This window comes from Centruroides sculpturatus, unplaced genomic scaffold (assembly GCF_000671375.1).
Source record: "Centruroides sculpturatus isolate CEXI.00-Female unplaced genomic scaffold, Cexi_2.0 scaffold122, whole genome shotgun sequence".
In the NCBI taxonomy this organism is placed as follows: domain Eukaryota; kingdom Metazoa; phylum Arthropoda; class Arachnida; order Scorpiones; family Buthidae; genus Centruroides; species Centruroides sculpturatus.
In genome coordinates this window covers 432,834-443,211 of record NW_019384345.1, presented here as the reverse complement: position 1 = coordinate 443,211, position 10,378 = coordinate 432,834, and the positions used below count along the sequence as shown (strand labels likewise).

Genomic DNA, 10,378 nt, shown 5'->3' with positions numbered 1-10,378 from the left:
TTGAAACAAATTGATTAATCCATCGTTTTGGGTCTTAATTACAAAGTTAAAAGTGAAATTTCGGTTAAACAAAATTCATTAGTGAATTAATATAAAAAATTGTAATTAAGAATTAATGGAAAACAAGTTTGGAAATTAATAGAAAATGATTTTCATGTATTAATAATCGATTTAGAGAGAAGTTTGAAAATTATAAAATAAAAACTACTAAATTGAAAATAAAAAATAAATAAATAAATAAATAAAAATCCCAACAGATTGAATTCGAAAAATTACGATTAACATTAATTTTATGTATTAAAATGGAAATGAGTTTTTACCTGTATGTCATATCAATGTATTGTGGCCTATATCGATGTAGCTTCTATAATTTAACTCGTCTTATAAGTTAAATTACAAAAGAGATATTATGATAAATTAACAATTTAAATAATATTTATCAAAGTTAAGAAAGCAACCGACATAATTTACTAATTAGTGAGCTTATTGGCCACTTCGAACTTTGCTTAATCAGCGGGCATCCAATACGATGAAGATGACGATAAATAATATCAACTGACATAAAGAAGGCTCGAAAGAGATAAATGGAAGCAGAAGTGGCACGTCAGTTCATTCACACACCATATTGATGGAGGAATGTTGAACAATTATTTCAAACAACGTGGAAAAAAAAGAGGATCGAAATTTAGTAGTAATTTTTTACCTGCCACCATTTTTACCAATCGATGAATAAAATCGACCGTTCCTTATTAGTAACATGATAAACATCGTTGTCGCCGTTATAATTAAAATCTTTAGATATTTTTTGTTTGATAAAGAACATATAGAGATAGAAGAACGCTTAGTCTATGGTGCGGGATAATAGTAAATATTTGCTCATTGTCAGCAGCAGAAAGTTTTAGTTGCAAAGTTTCGAGTCTTGGTTAAACAAACCGTTCGATTTTCTACAGATTATACGTGCTTCAGTTTGTATGTCTTTCGGAATTTTCTGAGGTTAACTGTATTTATACCCTCCCCTATTGTTTTGTCTTGGAGGAAAAAATTGTTTTACGCACGCGAAGAATATTGGAGGATCTTCTAACATCTCTATCCATTTAACATATTTTTAATTTTCATTTGTCTTTTCATGCCGTAAAATTACAACTAATGGAAGAAAATATAACATTCTAGATGAATTTTTAAGGAGATAAATCCCCGTAGATGCACAGATTGTATCCAAAAATAAGAATATACTAGATTACTAATTTATATCAACATTTACTTAACTTTTTCTGTATCTAAAACTAGTTAATGCGAAAACACAACAAGAAAAATACAGAGATGCTGTATTTTTAATCATAAATATAGGTTATCAACGTTTTGCCGCATTTCTTATTTCTAAATAAGAGAAGTAGTGCATCTTACCTGCATGGAAGAGCATTACAAAACACTTTAAAGATTGCTTATTTGCATGTCAAATGCAATAGACTTCTTTAGGGGGAAAAAATCAGCCAAAGAGAGATTACTCGCATTTTACTTTAAATCCTTTTAGAAAAAGAAAAAAAATTAAATGTTATTTATTGTCTCATAGTAGAAAACTTTGATGAAAAATTGCACGGCTGGCAAAAATAGAAAGTTTCGTAAATATCATAGAAAGTCTAACAATGGTTAAAGAGTTGAACTTTTTCGAGTGGAAAGTTCTCTTTAATCTATTGCGGAGACAGTTCAAGAAGTTAAAAAAACATTAAAATTTTAATCAAAAAAAATCAGAGTTGGAAGATTTATGTACGTACACAATAGAGCATCGCTGTGATTTGAATTTATCAGTGCGATTCTAAACAAAATATTAAATACAATAATCCAGATAATGATTGTTCACATCGATTTTAAACGTTAAACTCTTTTAATTAACATTAAATAACTGTTGTTTTGAGTCGCATTAAAAGTTTTCTTGAGTTAAGGAACAGTTTGTTACATAATCCCAATGAATGAAGTCAATAATACAATACAGTAATCATTTATCGTATAAATTAAAGGGCAAAACGTTCTCGCCGAATTTAAAGTAAGTATTGATACAATTAAATCAGTTTCAATTATAATTTATAGTGCTACAATTCTGCTAAAATATATAACTTATTTTAATTTATAAAGTTTTATAATTTTACATGTTATATAACCGTATTATAGTAATAGCATTCTATGAATGGGTACATTATTATTAAAAAATGATCAAACTCACCAAACAGAGATATAATTCGAAAAAATCTTCATTAATAAAAAACATAATTCTGTATAGTGGATACATTGAAAATATCAGTTTTTTTTTTTGCCATTTTTTCATCCTCCACATTTTTGTTTCCTCACTTCTCTACTTCGATTTCTAAAGTTCGTTCCGCCATTGTCTTATCAACACCCTCTAGTTTCAAAATGATAAACTAAAAATACAAATTATAACTCTATAAAATTAGATTTTAAAACTTTTATTCTATTTATTTTTTTTCGTAAGTTTAATATTACCTTAATAACGAATAAGTGAAGAAAAATTAATAATTCTGTTGTAATAATTATTAAAATTTCATCTACATATAATTCACATTTTTTGTNAATCTTAATTTTTACTTTATATTTAGTACAGTTTCAATTTTTTCACTCATCGTTAATTTACTCCTGAAGCATTTAATTTACAGCAAATGTATGCAAAAATTAAATTATTTTAAATGTTTATAATTTATTATTTTTTTAATTTAAAAACATTTAAACTAATAAATCAAATATCTTGATGTAATATTTTATTTCAGATTATTTTTTATAAATAGGTATAAGAAATATGTGATAAATTTCGATAATAGATGGCGCCAGCAATCTATTATCGAAATTTTCATTCTTCCTGAAAATAATTTCGTTTTCAATTTTCAGATGGCGCCAAAGTATAATTACGAAAATTTTAAATATATTTTAAAATTCATTTATTTCTAAATAATAACAATAAAAGTATGAAGTATTTTTTACTAATTAAAAAAAACAAATTTTTAAATATTAACTTAAAAAATAATAATTATTATATTCTATATACATTTTTAAATTCAGAATTGTTATTGGATATAATGAAAATTTTAAAATTATTTATAAGAATTTTCTAGTTATAAATTAAAAGAAAACGTCTGTTTGGATAATAAGAAAGGAGTGAAAAATCTTCACCTATAATTAGGCACCTTCTACATTTGGAAGAATGGGAAATTATCAAGAAAGGATATCTTCACTTCCTGCATTCCTTTCGTAAACTAAGTCATTGGTGTCGAAATTCAGAAATCCTATCTCACATATTCACTACCTTATAAAATTGTATTAATAGAAAGGATGAAAACTAAGAAATGACAGAAAAATAAAAAATTTAAAAGATTTATTTCTTTTTCTAGAAAAACAGAAATGACTGAAAATTATTAAAATTTCATCTACATATAATTCACATTTTTTGTATAAGGACAACTGAATAATCTATAATATTTTTTTCGAATTTTACTTGTCACTTGTCAAGGTTTATCACAACAGAAAAATGCTTTAGAAATCCTTCGTATCGTATTACTTCGCTATGATAGGCTATACATAACCTATACCAATTATATTTACAATAATAATAATTTTAATTTTTTTATGTTAACTCGAATTATATTGAGTTTATTAATATTTATATGAAGAGCCAAATTGGATAGAAATGTTGATTTTATTATTTAAAGATAGATTAAGATTTTTTTATGTCATCTAGGCTATTATTTTTAACAAATTATTTGCCTCGTCTTATCTATATCGTGCTGCATCTTGCTAGCTATTTATCACCGTGTCGTCGACGGACATTTTCACTTCTTAACTGCTCATTTCTCGAGGGACTCATTGGTTTTTCCCTTTCCCTATTTGCAAACGTCACTTACATTACGTCATTTCCTGTCGGGAGGTGTCATTTCCTCCACTCAACAGCTGTAAAACAGACCGAGTTGACTTCCGATTTACAGACATCCTCGCCACACAAACTTTCGTGGATCGTGTTACAGATTCTCCCCTCCCCTTCTCTCCGTTCATACTTTCTCTGCATGTGGTGTTTAGGAATTTACTGCTGGGAAGCGTTATTAGAAACTAGTAATCTGTCTTCTTTAAAGTCATTAAGTTAGGTTAGAATTGGACTCGGTGGTAAAATTTACAAGTTGGATCGGACCCGCTTTAATTTACTAGCTTCGTTATATATTGATATATATATTTACTTTCTTATTTTACTTTTCTGCACGATTTAAATTTGCAAATGATAAATTTTAAACTATATAAAACAATATATTAAATCCTATTTTACTCGCTAGATGGAGACACGTTACATTTATGAAAACATCACGTATCCTAAAGAAATATTCTTTTTATACGGAAAAATTGTCTTTACGAAATGTTTATAATTTTAAAATACAATTAATAAATGCTCTCCTGGTGACATTTGTACATTTTTAAATATTTTATAAATATTCTAGAATTTTTCAAATTTATTGCGCTACGATAAAACAAATATAAATTTTTTGGATATTAGTAATGTGATTTTGCTTCTTAAAATCAATTTTGAGAGTAACTCTATTATACTACTTATCAATAAATAAATAAATGTCAGGAAACCGTATTTAAAATTTTAAAAATCTTCAAATTCTGTTACTTTTATCTTTGAACAATTAAAGTACGAAATTTTTATTACATTTCTTGTTGTTTTGTTTATTTATTTTTTATCCTTCTTTCATAATGTAAAACAATAAACTGGATTACTTTATAGAAATATTAATAACTACTTTATAAATTTAAATATGGTTAATATAGTTTAAACGTGTTTTTTGTAATGTTTTTCTTAGAACTTTGTTATGTTTTGCTTATTTTAAACTTATATTCTTCCTCTGCCTCTTATTTATTTAATTTTTTATCGAAGTTTTTTCAACAGTAGTCGAGAAACATTTCCTTTAATTCATAATAATTTATATTAATTTTAATTTTTATAAACTAAGAAGTGCATAAAAATTTATAAAATAATCTTAATTTTACGAATTCTTTTCCAGAAAACTCTGACTAAAATATAGAATTTAATTATTTTTAAAATAATTTAAATTACATTTATAAATCTTCAAACAAATAATTTTAATATTCTGTTAAGCTGTAGTTTGTCGCTGTTATTTTTTCCGACAATTAAATGATACTTAATTAATAGTACAGCTTAGAAATTTGTAGGATATCAAGTTTTATTTCCCGACAAGAAAAAAATTCTTTATATTTCACACCTTTTGCTACTCTACTGAACACTTGATGTAATTTTTCAAGAGGAAAGATCCAACAGCCTGGAAACACCATCGTTCTTTGTTGGAGAAAAACGACATCGCTGACGGCTGTTTCACGCTCTAACGAACACTTGCTTGGCCTATAAGGCCTGGGCGAATGAGAATGACTTTAGATCTAGATATAACATCTTAACATCAAGCGAGAAGGAAATTTTATTATCTAACTTCGGATTCATTCATTTAGATCTAATCTTCTACACATCTCTCACAGTTCGTTTACGAACTACTGATCCCATTGGCTCCTTTCACTTTTCGTCACGAATAGCTATCCTTTAGACTTTAAATTGAAATTCTCCACTGTTATATTAACAAATTTATAACTCGGTAGACTAGGAAACGTTATAACTGACTAATGACTAAAAGTAAACCGACTTTATTATTTAGTTGATATATGGAAGGCATCAACTTGTAAAAGAAGTAATAAGAGGAGCATTAAAGGTGCGAATGATCAGACTGCAAGAGGAATGATTCCCACAATAATCATTATTTAGAAAGTGTTTACCCTATGACGATTTATCATCGGAAACTGCATTTGTTGTATGCTTGCATTCAGAGGCCATATTTATGACTGTTTATAAAGCTGTCGTGCGAAGCTATTAGAGAAATCATATTTCATCTTATCTTATTTCAAGACAATAGACTGCAGTTGGATTCGGGTCGTTATGGCGTTTGATTTTACTTTCTATGAGGAAATGTTTGAATAAAATATCGAAATTTACTATGAAAATAGATATTTTATTCCTGTTTAATCGAAAATTAAATCAGCTTTCACAGAACAGTAACAATAAATATAAGTCCTCCATTGTTAGAACTTTATCACGAAAGAGTTAAATTAGAAGCTATGTATATTAATAATAAAAAATTGAATTTATTCAAATTTAATATATAATTTTTAAATAATTAAAATTATGTTAATGAAAACTAATAATTAATAATGTCAATGAAATATAGCAAAACTGAATTAAACTAAGCTTTATTAAAAACTTTATTGTATGCAGAAGACTTATAAATATAAAATCTATAAAAATATACATAAAACCCGTAATAAAAATTTTATTTATATTGAGTATTAAAATATTTTTTTCGAATTATGCTAATTGATTTTTTAAATTTTTTATTCAATTAATAACGCATTAAATTATTTAAACATAATTTTATTTATAGAATTATTTAATTAACTCGCCTTAAAATATTTTATGTATGATATAAAATCACTAACACAGATTAATGTAGTGTAATATAAACATTTTTATGATAAATCGATGTAAATGTATATTTTTGTGTAAGATAAATTATAAAGTTATTTAGATACGACGTATTTTGTATTAATAAAGACTATATATATAATGTAAAAACAAGTCTCCAGTATTTTGTTCTGAGTACTTAACATTGTTTTATATCTGCAGGTGTACTGTTCATTGCCAATCAATGTGTGATAAAACGATAATGCGATCACGCAATCATTGCAAAATCTATCATCTTAAGGAGATACTCACGAGTATTAGAAGCTCGATGTTTTATGTTCGATCTTTAACCTCGTCTGTTCCAATGGTCTCCCAAGCAATTAAACTTAAAACTTTATAATTAAAGAAAAAAATAGAGCGTTTTACTCTGAATGACTATACCTCACACGCATTTCTATGTAAACTGTTGATAACTTGATTTTAACGAAATTTCGAGTGAATTATGATTTGTTCTTTTCGAGCGTCAGTAGAGTTTAAACTGCAACGTGTCTGGCAAACAAACGCAACGAATGTTTATGGAAAGGGTTCCAATGATTTACTGCTTACTTGAATTTAACTGGACACCCAGAGAACAGCTGTCAGAACCCAAGGCCAATAATAGAACTATCCTGCCACACTTTGCCAGGTCCGTTAGACTCCAATTATCCTTGGCAAACGGTAGCTTAGTTCTGACAGCATCCCTCGAGATGCTGGATGATACATTAAGCGCTTTTCTATTATTAATTTGTAATGGTGTTTAGATTGCGTGAAACTGAATTAGTTGTGTGCTGAAAACAAATCTGGAACTTCTTATCTCTTTTATTACGAGAAAAATTGCTAAAATTTATTGAAAGAAAAGTTTTTAAATTTTATTTTAAAAATTTATTAAATTTAAATATAAATCTGATGATAAAAAAATCGACAAATAATTGTTCTGATGCGTTTATAATGTGATAAAAAGATTACTTTTGCACCTTATTAATTGTGAGAGAAGTTTTTCTTTAGGTATAACATAATAAACTATTTGATTGGAAGAAATAATGGTGGTATCTATTTGCATTCCCAGTAACTTGATATCCTGGTTTAGCGATGTGTGTTGTCGCGTTTTGGCAGATGTGCCTTTGAAAAACAACCGAATGACATAGTCTGTCGCTTTTGTTCGGATCGGCGCCAAATTCGTGGCTATAGTTTGTTTTGGACTAGTTGAAGGTCTAGGCTGTATTATAAAAGCTCACTGGCCTACTATTGATACAAATAAGAGAGAATATATATACATAAAACAGTCAATTTATAATTGATTATTTTGTATTTTCTTCGTGCATTATTCTATTTATAAGCATTAAGATTCTTGTAAAGAAACTTCTGGGATAAAGAAGATGAACTTAAAACGCTCAAAAATGCCCCTAAGTAAAAGTTTGACTAATGAATTTCAAGAAAATTCTTACAGAATCCTTTTGGTTATGTTTAACGAAGTGTAAGTTCGCAACTGTATGTTTTTCTATCTTTCTGCCATTAGGAATGCAGAAGCGTCGTTAATGCAGCAGCTTTGCACAAACAGCATCCTAGATATACTGTAATTAACAAGAGGCTGAAGCAATTATGCATGAAGGCTGTTAAGACTGTGGAATTCCGTTCACACCGTATGCTTTCCACATAAATCACCAGAGTTTTATATACGTCAGCTCTGCAGAAAATTGAGAGAGAAAATTGCAAGATGAAGTGACAGAATCTTCCCAGATTCTACTTGTATGTTTCTTTTGAAAATAAGCCAATTTCCTGTCAAACTTTAGAAATCTGAATTTAAGCTGTTGAAATAATAGAAATAACTACTTTATTTATCTCTTCTCTCATTCTTTATTTTGTCACACTCAGGCATTCTATAAACTTGTTACAGTTTCGTTAATGAAAAATTACTTCTACGAGCATTGCTATTAAAAAAAATAGATAAAATTTTACAATTAAAAATTAAAAAATGGCAAAATCCATTCAACCAAACTTAAATATTAAACTGCAAAAAATTTCCATAAATAAAAACATATTAATGTTTAATAGATTTTAAAAAATAGAACAATTTTTACCGAATTAATATTAAATTCCTTCTCCTTAAATTCTATTGGAAACAAGAATAAAATAATTTTTTAGAATTTATTTTTCTCCTCTTTTTTCGGATATATAAATATTTACTATCCTCATAAGTTACCTAAGTTGTAACCATTTTCACTTGAATTATTGATAATCGGTGATTTATTGCGAGTTTTAACCATAATTTAATCATTTAAGAAAGAAAGTTGAAGGCAAATCCGGCTAAGAGTTGAACGTTTCCCAAGAGGCGAACGGAAGATACCGCTTTGCGATAAGTACTTTCAACAGACCGACAGAAGAATGAAGAGATTTTCTCTCTTTACGTCATAAATCACGGAATATGTGTTTCCTTATAGAATATTCAACACGCTTACTTTCACTGACCTGTATCTTTGCAGCAAAAGATGCTTTCAAAATAATAAAACCTTACTTATTAAAGCGGCAATTTATTTTCACTTCAATAAATTCTTCTCATACACTACAATTTTTTTTTCTTCTTAGACTCAATTAGAAACAGATTGATCTGTTTTTGTTACAAACATTTGCTCTTATTGTTTTTATAATTTTTAATCTTTTTCTTTAAAAAGTATTTATTCGATAGCATTTAAAACATTTTTTTGAAATAAGATAATTTATTCAATTTAAATAGTTTTTTTTTTAAGTTTTAAATATAATCAGCATTAACTTTTAATATCGTTTTGAGAAAGTAATTACAGACAAACCTCCAAACAACGGCCACTGACGGACCTTCGTTTGGAGGTTATTTTGTATGTATATTTAAAAAGAAACGTTTCTATAAATATGGCCGTCGTTTAGAGATGGCCGTTGTTGGAGGTTCGATGTAATAGAATTCGAGTTAGAAATTGAGTATAATAAATCTATAGAAGAAGCGAATTCTTTTATTAATTCTGTATCGGAAACTTATGCTTTTCAGGATTTTTCTTCTATGCCATGTCAGCCTTTCATTTATACAGTACACTCTCGATAATCCGAAGTGAAATCAAAGAGAATTACTTCTATTAAATTTTCTTCTTACTTCTATTAAGAAGAAAATTTGTAGAATTATCCCTCATCAAATAGAAATTTTAAAAATTTATTATAACAGGAAAAAAAACAAAAAAATAAGTGTAGACTTCTTACACGTGCTTTATATCTACAAGAATACATTAAAACACAACTGGAATTGACTTTTAATTGTGGGCTCATCTCTGCCCCAAGATACATATATATATATATATAATTTTTGTTATAAAAATACATTATTGTCTAATAATTTGGTATTAATTCTTAATAAATCCATTCTATTTTTCCTTCGAAAATTTAACTAAAATTTTTATAAATGTTAATTTCATTAATCCGAATAGCCTTAATATTATAATCAGGATTATTAGTGTATATACAATACAGTACAAAGTTTACTATATTTTATTACTTAAACAGTATTTTTATCTAGATTCACAGTATTTACTTACAAATAAGAAGAATGCATCCGTAGAAGTTAGATGATAAACTCGTTATTTTTTAACCGGTTTGAAATTTTTAAAGCCATATATAAGTCTAGTTGAACACGTTTCATTGATAAGTTTTCGAGTGATTCGCAAATCATTCTGAATTTAATGAATCTATAATAATACAATCAAACCTTCAATAACGACCACCTTTAAACAGCAGCCACTTTACAGGAACAAGAGTGTAAATGAAATAACCTCTAAACAACGGCCATTATTTATGTTCTCAGCGGCC

The 10,378-nt window shown here is 27.4% G+C and overlaps 1 long non-coding RNA gene across 1 annotated transcript; it reads right to left on the bottom strand.

Moving 5' to 3' along the window:
• Window positions 1–1,403: 1,403 nt before the first annotated feature.
• LOC111635421 lies at window positions 1,404–7,018 on the bottom strand. Its single transcript, XR_002758374.1, has 4 exons — window positions 6,827–7,018; window positions 3,178–3,310; window positions 2,219–2,395; window positions 1,404–1,524 (listed from the first exon to the last, which is right to left on the bottom strand). It is a non-coding gene; the product is annotated as an uncharacterized LOC111635421 (long non-coding RNA).
• Between the last annotated feature and the right edge of the window lie 3,360 nt (window positions 7,019–10,378).